This window comes from Saimiri boliviensis, chromosome 7 (assembly GCF_048565385.1).
Source record: "Saimiri boliviensis isolate mSaiBol1 chromosome 7, mSaiBol1.pri, whole genome shotgun sequence".
Taxonomy (NCBI): domain Eukaryota; kingdom Metazoa; phylum Chordata; class Mammalia; order Primates; family Cebidae; genus Saimiri; species Saimiri boliviensis.
The window spans coordinates 59,632,217-59,648,879 of NC_133455.1; the positions used below are offsets into that span (position 1 = coordinate 59,632,217).

At 36.4% G+C, this 16,663-nt stretch overlaps 1 protein-coding gene across 1 annotated transcript in view; it reads right to left on the bottom strand.

Moving 5' to 3' along the window:
• The window catches only part of TRHDE (thyrotropin releasing hormone degrading enzyme), a 406,810-nt gene that overhangs the window by 279,274 nt on the left and 110,873 nt on the right, over positions 1-16,663 (bottom strand). The window lies entirely within an intron of this gene.

Consider the following 16,663-nt stretch of genomic DNA (forward strand, 5'->3'; position numbering starts at 1 on the left):
AACCAAGATGAGGAAGCAGGAGGCATGCTTAACCTGCCTTCACTCAGGTAGTCAGAGTTTTTAGGAAGGTGGTAAAGATAAATAGTAATCTGGAATTAGCTCTAAACAATAAGGGTAACACCTATATGGAGACTTGTATGCTGTGGGTGTGAAAGGAAAATTGCTCACACTTGAGAGAGCCACAAGGAAAGAGTGTCTTCAACATATTGCCAAGTTTCAGTAAGAGTTAAAAATATTTATAGAAGTTAAGGACACAGGGGAATTTGAATAGGGGAGTTCCAATGGGCAGAATGGGAGAGTCTGGAACAGAAGTGAATTTGAATCAGATTGAAGAATGATTGAAGAATGTACATATATATATATATATATATATATATATATATATATATATATATATATATATATATATGAAAAAGACTCAAGGTGTTCAGGGATGCCCTGGGGTGTTTGAGATTATAATGATAATGAATTAATCATCTCTCTGGGGAAGGTTAATTAATATAATTATGATATTCTTCCTTGTAGTGATCTCTTAGGCAGTCTGTTATGGTGTTGGAAGGTAAAAGGTATTCATGGCAAGAATATTTGCTCCCCTATGGATCTCCTTTAAATCCTGTTGCAAGTGGTATCTCCAGAATATGTTAATTGGTCTATTAATCAAATTTCTTTGTGTTTAGAATTTGAGAGCTCAGAAAATAGTGTCTTGCACCATTTATTAGACTCTGGTGACTTAAATTAAGCATGATAAAGTAAGCCTGATAATAGTTCATTTTAAGATCTCCAAGTCAATGGAATTAATCGTCCAAACCATATTTCTTAAACTTGTTAACTTCAATGCACACAATGGGTAATATATACCTGAGTATGTTCATATGAGTCAGGTGTACACATTCACAGTTACTACCTATAATTCCAATTGATTCATTATCTCCCACTGAAGGACTGCAGAAAGAAAATTCATGAGAGTTGGATTGATATATTAACCATGACTCTACTATACTTTTGAAACAAGACTTATTAACAGCAAGATTTAATATTTTCATGAAATTCATAGTAATATCTTTGTGATACTTGTAACATACTTCACATCTCAGCTCAACATTTTAAGATTCGCTCTCTGGTCTCTGTACTAAAAAAAAATGTCAACCATAACACAGTATTATATCGATCAAAATAAATCTACCACTATCCAAGAATGAAGATCAGTGTATTTTCTTTTTTGTGATCATTTATTTGTAGTTTTCTTCATCTCATATCTTCAGTGACTGATATGTTTGACAACAGATATACAAAATCTGACACTGTGGGAACAGATCTTCAATTTTACCATTTGTTAGGTTTAAAAATGTGACAGATTCTGAAACATGCTATGTGTTCTCTGAGATTCACTGTTTGTTTATGCACTCCCCTCACTGCCCTTGCCTCCCACACCCTGAATTTCTCAGGAATAGCTCTACTATACAGAGGACCACTTTTCTGGGGCCCAAGATCTGAAACAGGGACTGCAGTGACCTACGCATGAGCCTTAATGAACTTAGTACTTTGACAGCAAGCATTCTATCAATAATATGCATTATTATTAGACACATGGATCTGGAATTTAAGTCCAGTCACCAATTCAAATGTCTATATGATTAGCCATGACTCTCTATCTTCCTTCTTAGTTTGAAGCATTATTAGAGGTTGCAGAGAAAAATAACTGTGCTAATCCTGACAAAAAAAAATTCAGGCTTTCCTGACATTATTCACTTCAGGTGAGAATGTAAAATAACAAGAAGCAACAGGACTCTTTGTTTAACATGTCATATTGAATATAAATATACAATATATGAAACATTAATATAAATCAGTATATGTAAATTTTTATACAAATGTGTAGTGTATAGTTTTTAAATGCATGTATTAATAAATTGATATATCATATATAAAATAGGGTATATAGTGTTTATTAATACAAATGTAAATTCCATTAATGTGCTGATTCTGCACATATTTATAAGCAAATCCATGGCCTTAAAAGGAACAAAATGTACTAGTTATTTCAAATGTGCCAGTTCAGTTTGATTCTTGAGCATATACAAAAATGTAGAAAAATAAATCTCGAATAAGTGCCTTTCAGGGATTTGTAATTTTTATATTGTAAACTAAAGGGGTCATCAAATAATGTAGGGTTCCGTATACTGTGTAGTCCATGGGTCAGTTCTGGCCAGCCATCTGCTTTGTAAATAAGATGTTATTGCAACACAACCCTTCCTGAACACAACAATTCATGTTCATATGCATGAATATCCATTCATGTATATGTTGTCTATGGCTGCTTTGCTATAATGGCAGAGTTGCATAATTGTAACTGAGATTGTAAAGTTTACATAGCTTAATATGTTTTCTCTTTGGTTCTTTACAGAGAAAGTTTGCTGATCATTGTGATATTGATTATGGAGGCTTCTTTACATTATGAAATTTTTTTCAATCACTTATTATTTCACTATAGATCAGAAGGAGGGATGACACAGAGCAAAAGATATTTAAGGCGGTAAATTAGTCATTACTTCTGAAATAATCAAAGCAATTCGAACAAAATGGAATTGGATTGAAAGAGCTGAGTAATTAATGTGGTTGCCACCCTCTACTTTAGCTATGTCCTCGTTGGCATCACTACCACAAATCTCCCCAGTCGGTATTGAAAACGATCCAAGACTTACATAGGTGTATCGGTCAGCTTAGGTTTATGTGACAAAATACTATAGACATGGTAACTTAAACAGAAGAAATGTACTTAAGTGTGAGATCAGAGTGCCAGCATGATCAAGTTCTGGGAGGACTGTTCCTGGCTGGTAAATGGCCATCTTTTTGCTTTGTCCTCACATGGCAGGGATAGAGAGAGAGAGAGAGAGAGAGAGAGAGAGAGAGAGATCTTTCTTCCTCTTAGAAAGCCAACAGTTCTATCAGATTAAGATTCCACCTTAAAAACCTAATATGGCCTTAATAAAGCCTCCTGATTACCACTCAGTTACCCTCTATCTATTTCCCTACAGTTACGTTAAGCTTCAGAGCTTCAACGTATAAAATTTGGTGAGACACAATTCAGTCCACAGCAATAGGTATAAGAAATTATGCCCAAATTTCTGCTACAGACATGGAATGTTGGTTTTGTCCACTAGAGAAGTTTGGCTCATCAAGTTTCATACCATTTATCAGCGACCTTTATTAATATTAATAAAAATTGACATGGTATATCTCAAAGTATTTAAGAAGCTAAATGATCCTAAACGTTATCAACCTACCAATTATTTTATAGCATAGTGGATATTTTTCAGTCTGTAAAATAAAATGAATTGCTTTACAATTTAAAAGCTTAAAAACATCCTATTCTATCCTACTGAAGACACAATCTAGGTCATTTGTGAATTATTTACCATATGAAGACTGAACCCATAAGGAAAAAAAAACAAAGCCAATAAAGAATAAGTCTAAGTTGCAAACCATTAAAATTCCTCCAACTGAAAAATAGCATTTGGGACTCACTCTTTCTTTCAAAATCTCACTTTAAAAAGCTTCAGAGATGCCCTGAAGGCTTCATTTACGACTACCATATTGGATTTGCTCTGCTTGTCTACTGCAACCTCCCTTACAGGCTAAAGTTTGTTTCACACTTCAGTCCACTTTACATTTCAAAGTACATGAGCAGCAGCATCAAAATTCTCAAAAACAATAATGAAAGACTTTATGACCAAAAGGTGGGCCAGGGGCACATTTTTCATTTGAAACCTCTCAAAATGTTTCAATCCAAATCCTAAATCCCTCCAGTGTCATAATGGATAAAGTCATAAGTTTAAGATGTTTCAAAAAAGCTGAATTTTTAAAAATTATTATTATTAAAATGATATAACACTTTTATATTGGCTGGAAATTTCTAAGGTTCCTTTTTCTTGTAACAATCTCTCAATAATTATCCAAGTTGAATTTTATAGGATGTGCTGAGGACTCATCTTTTATATTAGACGAGCAAGTGAACAAAATAAACATGCCTGACTCAGGATACAATAGTACCTCTGCTTCTCACCCCACAAATTTACAAGCAGCTATCCCACCTTTTAAAGCAAAGATTTTTATTATGCTTCATTAACTGATAAGATCATAAGACCTCAATGCAAAATGTAAAGGAGTGATGTCCTGATTAGAGTGAACTCTAATAACAACTTAGAGTTCCTAAAACTTAGAAATGATAATCAATCAATAAGTAATCATGGAGCATCTTTACAATGGAAAGGTCTGAAAAGTTCTAGATAAAGAACACTTACAATAACACTGGGAAGAAAAGAAAAAAATGCATTTTGACTATTTCTCTCTTACACAGTATTTTGCTTTAATTGACTTTTAGATGGTTAACCCTAATTTACATAACTATCCCTCAGTCTCAGTTACTTGAAATGAAGCTATTTTGAAAAACCGTCTGATCTCAATATAAGCTATTTTAGCTCTAAAGTTTATGAGAATGGTCACCTTTCTTTTAAAATTGGCTGATTGGCAATGCTTCTGTCAGCAGTAATCCCCAGCTAGATTTTAATGAAATGTTCCTCCTTTCCTCTAGGGATTTGGATTGCTATTTGGCTATAATTAACTCCAGATTGACCAATAGCCAGTGAAGGAAGCAACTCACTCCACGAAAAGGATTATTACAACCATTATTTTGTTCTAAATACAGCTGCTATGGTTAGAAAATACAGAAAATACAAATTATGTATCTTGCTATGTTGATTTCAAATAACCAAGAGAGACAAAAGGAAGTATAAAAAGATTGGTCCTTTGTACTATAGCTACACAGGCAAGTAAACCACATGGGAAAACAAAGCAAAGCTCATAGTTTTTCAAGCTTGTCACAGTCTCCTAAACTGCAGTTGAAAGCAACCAACATCAAGCCTTCGTTTGAATCTTATTATAACACAGCAAATCCTGTTGATAATTCCTTGTAATATATATCTAGAATCTGCCCCCTTCTTACCACCTCCACTACTACCACTCATCCCATACACTAGTTTCTCAGATTAATACAGTAGCTTTTCTCTGCTTTGATCTTTGCTCCCATCCCCCAACAGTCTGTTCTACATGAAGAAGCCAATGTGATCCTTTAAAAATGTAAGTCACACCAGATTGTGCCTGCTATATACTGAATTGTATCCCCTCAAAATGCACATGCTGAAGCCCTAAGACCTAATATGATAGCATTTGGGGATAGGACCTTGGGAGGTAATTAAGTTTAGATGATATCATGAGGATGAGGCCCTCGCGATGGGATTAGGGCTTTTATAACAAGAGACACCAGAGAACTTGTTCATTCTTTGCCATGCCTGAACACTGCAAGGAGGCTGCCATCTGCAAGCCAGGAAATGAGCCCTCACCAGAGCCTGACCCCGTCAGCACCCTAGTCTAGCTTCAAGAACTGTGAGAAATATATACTTCTATTATTTTAGTCACGTGGTCTACAGTATTTTGTTGTGGCACCCCAAGGTGACTAGGACAACACCTCTGCTCAAAATGAAAGTACATATCTTTCAGTGGCCAGACAACAGATCCTTCAGCATCTGCCACCATTGTTTCAAAGATTTCATTTCACCCGCTTCTCCGTCTCGCTGACTTTGATCCAGCACACTGATCTCTTTGGTACTACTCCACAAGTCAGATCCCCTCCTCCTCAGGGTTTCTGTACTCTTTCAGATTTTGACTCAACTATCACCACTTCAGCAAGGCATTATGGGACCATCCACCTGTTTAAAACTGCAAACCCTACCCACTCACCATTTCTGACACTTTCTTCTCTGCTCCATTTTCTTTGTAGCAGCTATCACTTTCAAATATAACCACATAAGTTTTTTTTCTGCCTCTCTCCCATATTAAAATATAAGTCCAATGAGGACAGGGATTGCTGGTTTTTGTTAACTGCTGCTTTTCTGTTACCAAGTAGAACACTGTCTAGTTCGTATGGATACAATAGATGCTTGTCAAATCCGTAGTAAATGTTCTCATTTAAAAAAACAAGGAGGAGAAGGGCTGATGGACGACTAGATACTTATTTCATTTTCCAATTGCAAAAGCATCCCGGGTACAAAACATAACTTCTTAATAGCCTTACCATAAGATTGCTATGATAATAATCCAAAAGCACATTATTTCTTACAGGTACTAATTCATTTTTCACCAACAATATCCTTAATGAGAAAATAGCTGCAACTACAGTTAAGTCATCTTTTATCCCTTCCATTTTTATTTACAGAAAAGAGTTTTCTTAGTAGTTTATAAAGTTTATCACCATTATTTGTTTGAAATCATATTTTATTTTATTGACAAAGTAGCTGAAGCTTTGCCTTCTCTTTCTCTCCTATGTGGTGAAAATGGTTACAACAGGAAAAAATTAGGTATTATTCATATAACAAGAATTTATTGAGTGCCACTTTGGGCCAGGCACACCTCTCAGTAGAGGGAATAGAGCAGTGAACCAACAGGCAAAAACTCTTGTTTTCATACAGCTTACATTTGGGTAAAGAAAGAAGGGAGATGTGGGAAACAAATAATAAAGAAAATAATACATAAACAAAACACAAATTAGATGATATAATAAAAAATTACTATGGAGAAATATAAATCAGGGAAGAGACTTTGCAAACAATCTGCAAGGCTGAAATTTAACAGAGGGGTCAGAGAACACCTCACTAAAACAGGATGATATTTCAGCTATGCATCTATTTGAAGGAAAAATGTTTTAGGATGAGAGAAGAACAAGAACAAAGGCCTTGGGCTGGAGTGGGTATGGCCTGTTGGAGGAACACAGTGCAGCTGAAGCAGAGAGGGAGTAGGAGGGAAATAAACGAGATTAGAGAGTCCAAGGGGCTTTGGGTAGGAGGTAAGCATGCAAGGTCTGAGAGCCAAAGAAAGAATCATTTACCGTATTAGTCCGTTTTCACACTGCTGATAAAGACATTCCTGAGACTAGATAATTTATAAAGAAAAAGAGGTTTAATTGACTTATAGTTTCACAATCATGGCAGAAGGCAAAAGGCACATCTTACATGGTTGCAGGCAGAAGAGAATGAGAACCAAGTGAAAGGGATTCCCCTTATAAAACCATCAGATCTGTGACTTATTCACTACCGAGAGAACAGTATGAGGGAAATCACCCTCATGATTCAATTATCTCCCACTGAGTCCCTCATACAACATGTGGGAATTACGGGAGCCACAATTCAAGATGAGATTTGAGTGGGGACATGGTCAGACCATATCAGAATCCTAGACTCCATGAGTAATGGGAAGCTATTGGTTTTTTTTTGAACAGCAGAACATCATCACCAGTTAAATTCAACATCCTTCACAAAAACTCTTTAAATTAACTCTTTAACTTCAAATCTTATTTGGGTTGAACTCTTGACCCCAAGCAAAAGAGTATGGTGGTTGGAATGAGAGTATATGCAGTGGAAATGGTAAGAAGTGTTCAGATTCTGGATACATGTAGAATGTAGAGCCAAAAGGATTTTCTGATAGGTCAGATGTGTCGTATTACAGAAAAAGTGTCTAAGGCCAAGATTTTACATCTACATGATGTGTTAAGATCTGGGGCTCAAATTTAAACATGTCAATTTAATATACTCTCTAGGCATCCAAGCATAGATATCAGTAAAACTAAAAGTCTGGAGTTGAAGAGAAAGAATCAGGCTGGAGAGAAAAATTTAGGAATCATAAGTATCAGCATATGGTGTTGAAAGCCGTAAGATTGGATGAGGTAACGAAGGGCAGTCAATATCAATGTAAACAGCAAACACAAGAGATTCCAACCTGAGTTTTTAGGCATTCATAGTTTAAGCAGCTAGAAAAGCAAAAGAGCAGGAGAAAGAAGACAGAGTAGCCAATTAATAGGAAATACAAAACAAAAATGTGTTGCCCCAAAAAACAAATGAAAAACTGTGTTTCAAGGAGTTGGAGAGAACAATTGTGTCAGACGCTGCTGACAGATCAAGACAAAGACTGAAAACAGAGCCTTGGATTTAGCAATGTGGAGGCGTTATTGAACTTGAGAAGTTTTAGTATAGCGTTGAGGGGAAGTCTGATGTAAAATGCATTCAAAAGGCAAGAGAGAAACTGGAGTCAGTGCAGATGGACAATCCTTTCAAACAGTTTAACTGTAAAAGGAAGGGGAAAAAATGAGTCAGTAGCTTGAGTGAATGTGCATGTGTGTGGTTATGTTGGGAGAAACAACACCATATTTTTAATGCTGATAGGGAAAAATTCAGTAAAGAGAGAAAATTGAAAATTCAGGAGAAAAAAAGAAAAATTGCTGGAGCAATGTCCTTGAGCAGATGCGAGAGGATGAGGTGCATCCTATCCTCTCTCATCTGCTCAAGGACATTGAGCAGAAAGTATCTATTACTAGAGCAATGCCAGTTGATCCATAATAACAGGGAAAACAGTGGAGTATAAGGAACAAGGCTTATGCAATGACTAAATATGAAAATGTTGAAAATGGTTATATCCTAATTTAATGGCGATGTTGTAACGGCCAAAACACTGTTGGAATACATAAAACAACTCCCTGGAGGCCTCGTTATAACTATGCCCTGATTAGGTTACAATCCTGGTAGAATTAGTGAATATATGCTTAGGATTAAACCCAAGGTTGTGAAGGTCTGAAACTCTTAAAACTAGAGAAAGGGGGAGGAGGGTAGTAAATGAATCAAACATGTAACAATATTGTCAAGCTAGCAAAATAATAAAAAACTTCTCTCCAACTAGATTTTAAGCTTCTAGGAGAAAAGGCCACTTACTATCACTGCTGAGCACAAGGTACATAGAAACTACTTAATAAATGCTGATAAAATTAATTCAGTTGTAAGTTGGTTTGTATTGCATTAAATAGTTTATAGAAGTAATCATCTTATGCATTATTCTCACTAAAACACATTGTTTTCATTGATTTCTTTTATCTTTATTATTGTGTTTATTTCTCTTTTTTGCATTAGTGGCTAAATATCATAAACATTAAGTATCCTATATATGTTTGGTTTGTGAGTGTAATGTTGAAAGTATACAGCAAGTAATAGCTGCAAAATAGCTAACAAGAATAGTTAAATGGTCATATTATAGAAGAATTAATGAAGGGATAAAAGACCTTGTTAAATTATGTTAAAATAACTGTTACTGAAATACTATGTCCATTTTAATATAATTTGGTGTTGTTTTAGCACAAATGCTTGTCAGAGTGGGGGTTAGAAACACATAAAAATATTTCTCCTTGAAAGAAATAATAACCGCATTTTGGTTTATGAGAAAATAAACATATGAAGGGTTTTTCAGAATTAAATTACCTTCATAAAATAGGAATAAAACACTTACTTGATTTTAAATGGGGGGGAGAGGTTAGTCCCTTAAAGCACCTTATTTCTCTATGGTATTTGCTAACTTTGAAGACAAACTACCACCTTAGCCAAGTCCCCAGAAAGTTACTAAGAGTGGTAACCAAAGAGAGATCCTCAGGTTAGTTTCCACCAAGAAACCATACAATTAAATAGCTCTAGTACACGATCAAATATTTTGAAGAGCTCTTGTTGAAGGAACATTTTGAGAATGAATTCACATTACATAAAATTAGACCAAACTGCCAAATCATATAAAGAACCCCTAGAGGTTTTATTTTAAAAGGCAGTATTACTTTAGGCCAGTGACAAAACACATACATAGTAACTCTATATTTACCTAATCAAAGGCAAGGTAAGAAAAGTCGTACTTTAAAAAACATAAGAAAAGGCTCGAATTATGAGATGTTTGATTAAGATGAAGATAGTATTATATGTGGCATCTCAAATTAAAAACAGCAGATACATTCACTATTTAAAGACAAAAAAACACATAACCACGGAGGATAAAATGTCCAGAATCATTATAAATATTTTATAAAATGTTAACAATATAAATATGTGATGAAAAACTTTAGTATTTGCAAGTATTAAATTATTATCATTATCACAATCATCATCACCACAATAAAAAAAGATATGTTTATTGTATCTTAAGCAAAAATAAATCATTTAAGCTAGCCTCATATTTATAAATTTCAATAAGACAATTTATCCCATAATTTATCCCTTCCGTTATGGAAAAATATTCACTCCATCAGCATGATACATAGAACCTAGGCCATTCATGAGATTTCCTACTACACAATTCTCAAAATGACCTCTTCTCCTCTTTCTTCTTGAATTACATTCATGTACTTTTTGGTCTGGCATTAAGTAAAGATAATTCTCTTTATGTGCATTTTATTCCTACAGCATTGTACAACAATCCCGCTCTCTTAACATGGTACTAAATATTTTCTACAAATTTTGATTATAGTCTATATTGTATGAGTCTCTCATTCATTCATTTCTGTAAATATTGCATTCTTTCCTCAACAAAACCACAATCTCCTTGAGGCCAGAAATTCTAGTTACAAAACACCTGTGCTTTTTCAACAATCATAGTACTGTTTCAGATAGGTAATGAATTCTTCATAAAAGCATGGTGTCTTGAAAAAAATAAAAGCAATCAACCAAACTCCTTTATGAAACATTGATTTACAAATTACAGGGTAGTAGTAAAAGGAAACTGAACACTGTCTGTCATTAAGTCTAAATTGTGTGAATAATAAAATCTTACAATACAAACCTGAGTCATTTTATCTGATGACTAATTAACTATAGTGCACCTATGATTAAAACACATTTGTAGGCTGGGCGCGGTGGCTCAAGCCTGTAATCCCAGCACTTTGGGAGGCCGAGGCGGGTGGATCACGAGGTCAAGAGATCGAGACCATCCTGGTCAACATGGTGAAACCCCGTCTCTACTAAAAATACAAAAAATTAGCTGGGCATGGTGGCGCATGCCTGTAATCCCAGCTACTCAGGAGGCTGAGGCAGGAGAATTGCCTGAACCCAGGAGGCGGAGGTTGCGGTGAGCCGAGATTGCGCCATTGCACTCCAGCCTGGGTAATGAGAGCAAAACTCCGTCTCAAAAAAAAAAAAAAAAAAAAAAAAAACATTTGTAGCACTCATATATCTTCAGGTTAGTAAAATTGAATTTAAGTTTTCAAATTAAAGTTTTCAAATTTTCTACAAAGACCATGGATTACTTTTAACATCAGTAAAAATTTAACAAAAATAGCTGTTACATCATTCCTCTAGTAATCAAATTATTGAGTTTATAAGGCAACCTATATTTTAATCTCTGAATTCTTAAAAGTTCTGGAATCCATTTCAATAAATCCCAAGACTTTGGAGCCAGACAGCCTGGGTTTGAATTCCAAATATACGTTTTCTGCTGTGTGATCAGAACATATTACTTAGTCACTGAGTGCCAAAAAAAAACAAACAAACAAAAACAAAATGAAATTACCTCTGAATACTGCAATAAAGATTAAGTGGGGAGCCTGGAACAGTGGCTCACATTTGTAATCCCAGAACTTTGGGAGTCTGAGGCAGGTGGATCACCTGAGGTAAGGAGTTCCTGATCAACCAACATGGTGAAACCCCATCTCTAGTGAAAATACAAAAATTAGCTAGGTGTGGTGGTGAACACCTGTAGTCCCAGCTACCAGGCAGGCTGAGGCAGGAGAATCACTTGAACCTGAGAGGCAGAGGTTGCAGTGAGCCAAGATCATGCCATTGCACTCTGGCCTGGGTGACAAAGCCAGACTCTTTCTCCATAAAAAAATTAGAATGGTCAAAATCCTTAAAAGTGCTCACATTTAGTAAACACAAATAGTTTCCAGTTGTTGTTGTTATCAATATGTGTTTGGGATATTTAAAAAATAACAATTATTTATATGTCTACAACTTTCTCTTAAAGTAACTCTCCATGCATCTGAGAGTTCTTACAAAAATAGTGTACATAGATATAGAAGGGATTGCAGTATTGTATTAAGCAGGCACTATACCTCTTATTAGAATTTAACACCAAAAAATAGAAAATTTCTGCAAACGTCATATGAATAGTTTTAATTACCTAATTTAGAGATTTAAAAACAAATTTTCACACAGTGTGCACTGGTTACTTATTTTGGCATAACAATGATAAAAGAGTATCTTTATAAAACAAAAAGAGTAACGCATTATCCTAACAGCTAGCATCAAAATTCCTCTCAGGAAACTATCCTGATAAACTACCTGAGGTGGAAACTCAAATCCTTAGAGATGAACTAGCATGAGATGAAGCCACAGTAGAGAAATTTCTATTCCACATCAGAAATAAAGAAGACTTTGGGAAGAAACAAGGTATGGTAGAGTTTATGACAGAACAGCAAAACAACTTTTAAGAGAAGGATCCAATACTAAGATTTAAGATTTTGTTTTACTTTCTTGTTTGTCTGTTTTGCAATGTAACACCCTGAAATTCACATATACTAGCATTCCCTCCAAAGCTTCTGTAAAGTCAGGCCAACTGATGAAGAGTCTTCCTAGTTATTTATTTCCATTTTTGGTTTTCTCATGCAAACCAGTTAAAGAGGCAAATTCCACACCTTCCTTGGACATGATTTGGAATAGGGATAATTTGTGAAGTAAGAAATGCTATCACTTCCGCAGAAACAGCTCTTCTCCAGAGGTGGGTGTTGCTATACCACAGGTCTGTCTCCCCCTCTCCCCATTCCCAGAATCCTCCCCACTGCGAATTTTCAGAAATACCAACAGGTGATCTTCACTCACTGCTTCTAGTCACTGTCTCCCCTCCCCAACTCCAAGTCCATTTGCTTTTAAGCACGTCTGTGCTCTAGAACTGTTCTTGTCAAGGTCACCAGTGACCTTCATATTGCTAGCATCAATGAATGGTTAATTCTGAGACCTCATCTAACGTGATTTACCACAAATATTATTTACTCTTTGAAATGCTTTCTCCACTCCACGTCCTAAACACCACAAATATCTGGTTTCCTTAACATCAACCATATGCTCCTGCTCAGTAGCCATTACTGAATCCTAGGAGTCTTTAACCTCTGAACATGGGACCAGTCCCCACCTGCTCCTATTTTTTTCCACCTGCCCTCCCTGCTGTGGTAGTCCCATTCAGCCTCACAGCTTTACACATCATAGTATGCTGGCAAATGCACATCTCTAGCCAGATTACTCACACAAATTCCATATTTTCAAATTCAGCTGTCTACTTGGATTTCTTACAGATACAACAGTGCCACCTAAATGTTAAATAGACATGTCAGTCTCAAAAATCATCACTTTCTGCAATCTTTCTGTCTCAGTAAATGGCAATTCCATCCTCTTAGTTCTCAGACCAAAGTCTTGCAATTGCCCTAGATGCCTCTCTTTCTCTTACAATCACATATTTCGTCCATTATTAAAAGCTTTTGTAACTACTTTCAATATATATTCAGAATGGTACCACTTCTGACCTCTAACTGTTAATATCATCATCCAAGCAGCCATCATATTTGGTCTGAATTTTGCAACGAAGATGCAATGACCATTATCAAAGACACTGTCATTTATTAAGTTAGACTGTGACCGCAGATAATGATACCTGCCATATGAATGGTAAAACATAAATGTAAAATGGATACTGAGGAAGAACGGATAGCTTTCAAAAGGTTCTACATAAACTATCTAGTAGATTCATGTTAAAATCATAACCAGAACTACTCTAAAATTATATAGCAAGTGTCACTGCCTGTCTTCTTCATTGCTAAATTAAAAATGCTTAGTCCAGGCTCTGATACAAGGTGGGTGCCAAATAAATATTTCTTGAATGAATGAATGCACAAATTAATGAAGACTGTCTCCTGTGGATGTGATTGATGCATAGACAGACTGGATTCTTTTTCCTGTTTGCCACAGCTTTGCAGCTTGTTGCCACGCCTCTGTCATTTCATCTTATATCAGATTCTTTCAACCTTGGTAGTACTGACATTTTGGGCTAAACAACTCTTTGTTGTAAAGAGCCATTCTGTGCATTCTAGGATGGTTAACAGTATCAGTCAGGCCTCTACCAACTAACTTTTAGTAACACACCCTGTACTCACCTCCCAAGTTGTAACAAACAAAAACGTCTCCAGATATTACCAAATGCACCAGAGGGACAAAATTGTCCCCCAGTTGAGAACTATTGCCCTACAGTGTATTCTCAATTTAGCCACAGAATGACCTTTAACAATATTAATCAGATTATATAATGCCTCTTCTTAAAACTGACCCATAGATTTCCACCTCACAAAACGAAAGGAAGGAGGGAGGGAGGGAGGGAGGGAGGGAGGGAAGGAAGGAAGGAAGGAAGGAAGGAAGGAAGGAAGGAGGAGGGGGCAGGGAGGGAAACAGGAGGGAAGGAAGGAAGGAAGGAAGGGGGAGGGGAGAAGGGGGAGAGAGGGAGGAAAACAGGAGGGAAGGAAGGAAGGAAGGAGGGAGGGAGGGAGGGAGGGAAACAGGAAGGGAGGGAGAGAGGGAGGGAGAAAGGAAGGAAGGGAAAAGCTACAGCCTGCTCTGCCGATGGTCTGTGATCTGCCACCCAACCATTCCTCCTTAACCAGGCGTCCTCAAACTATGGCCCCTCGGGCTTCATGCGGCCCCCTGAGGCCATTTATCCTGTGTAAAAAGTTTGGGGCCACCTGTGACATTAACCACATCATCAACTTCTCACCCCTTTACTCATTCTGCTCCTGTCACACTTGCCTCTTTGTTGTTCCTGAAATACACCAGGAAAACTTTCACCTCAATGCCTAGGCACTTTGTTCCCTCTGCCTACAATTTTTGTCCCATGATATCCACTGAGTTTAGTCCTTCACTCAAAAGCCACCTTCCCAATGAAGTCTTCCATGATTGCCCATTTTAAAAAACTCAGCCTCTTTCACATGTCCCATCTGTCTCCCACACTTCTTATCCCTCTGTTTCAGCTTTATTTTTAATGGTATGTATCTCCAATCTGATATGCTATCAATGTTACTAATTGCTTTAATGTCTTCTCCACCTAAAAGAATGTAAGCCCAGGAGAGAGGAGATTTTTGCCTTTGTCACTCACTGGTGTATCTGCTTTCCATAGGAAAATGTCCATGGTAGGCACTCAATAAATGCTTATAGAACAAATTAGGGCATGCAGAAAGGATAGAATGGATCTGGAAAACCATCTTAGATATGAAGAGTCAAGGCAGCCTCAGGTGATATCTAGGATACCTCTATATGCATCACCAACAAAGACTAAGTTGGTCTCCATAGAATTTATTTAAAATAGAATTCATAATGTAGAGTAGAAAGTAGGGATGTCAAAATGCATATGTGCTTAGGGGTTTTTATGTAGGGGGTATTTAGAAAACATATTTATAAATCCATTAACATATAGATCTAAATATCTGTAGATATATAAAATAAATAGAACTTTAAGAGGAATTTTACAAAGCACCATGGGCCATGGTAACTCCCCTAGATATATAAAAAGAAGTATGCTGGGATAAGTCAAGTCATTCAATTATATACATCATAAGGTAGCTTAACAAGCAGTGGTAATGGTGAACGAAGCTCTTTTCTACAGGTGAAAGTCTGCGTGGTTCAATTGTGAGTGAAACAGAGGAACAAAAATGCTTCCTGCTGCAAGCTGACAGTTACATGGAACCCCCCGAAGGTATAAACTGAGTTTCTCTGCTAATTACTGGTGTGAAGGGGACAAATAAGGATCCACATTTTATTTCTTTTGCTGCACTTGCAGTATAAGCACTTGTGAATTTTACATTAGGGTCAAGCTGGGAAATTCCCAGCAGTTATACCTGGAGTAGATAGCAGTGCCACCTTCCATGCAAATAAGGTCAAGTATTTTTTTCTGCCTTGGGTGACCACCAGGGAGATTTACATATAACAGATTCTAATAGGGAAGTTGATACACAGGGAGGAAAGAGAAGGAAAACAGAACGAAACAAAACATTGATCCTATTTAAAGTACCATTTTGCCTATGAATTCTAAAAGCACATATTTCAAAAAGATCTCAGAATTTTGTAATATCACTCATGAAAACTGTATGACACACCCATTGATAACAATAACAACTATTCTGCTGACTTTCTGAACCAACTACTCATTGCAAGACCATTAAGGCCACACAGCAGGCAAGTACTTTAATGAAAGCAGCCCGGTTCTACAGGGAGGGGAACATGTGGTTCAAACACAAAAACTTTTGATCGAGCAAGCACTTTAATCTTGCCAATGAGAAATACCTTTAATATGGAATCTGACCAAAAATACTCTTCGGAAAGATAAGGGAAGAGGACGGATGAGATGGGGAATAAAGGACTGTTGTGATGTAATATTTCAAAACAAGTTTTCTGGGAAGGAAAAATAACTTCCACATTTCTAATTCATGGAGGGACCCTTCTAACTTCCTGGAAAGTCTTGTTCACTCCCTGGCAAAAGCAGTAGCCTCATTCAAATTCAGATAACAAATTAATGCATTTATGCATTTGACCGACAATTACTGAGTGCATTCCCTTTGTACAAGGAAAAAATAGAAGAACATTCACAGAGAATACAATCTCCATTATTACCAAGTTTCTCTTCTCTCTTATTTGTATTCAACTTACTGTAACAGTGTACTGGATATATGACTAAACAAAAATGATCTAAGGGATAACGTACATCAAGTTCTGACATGTGAAAT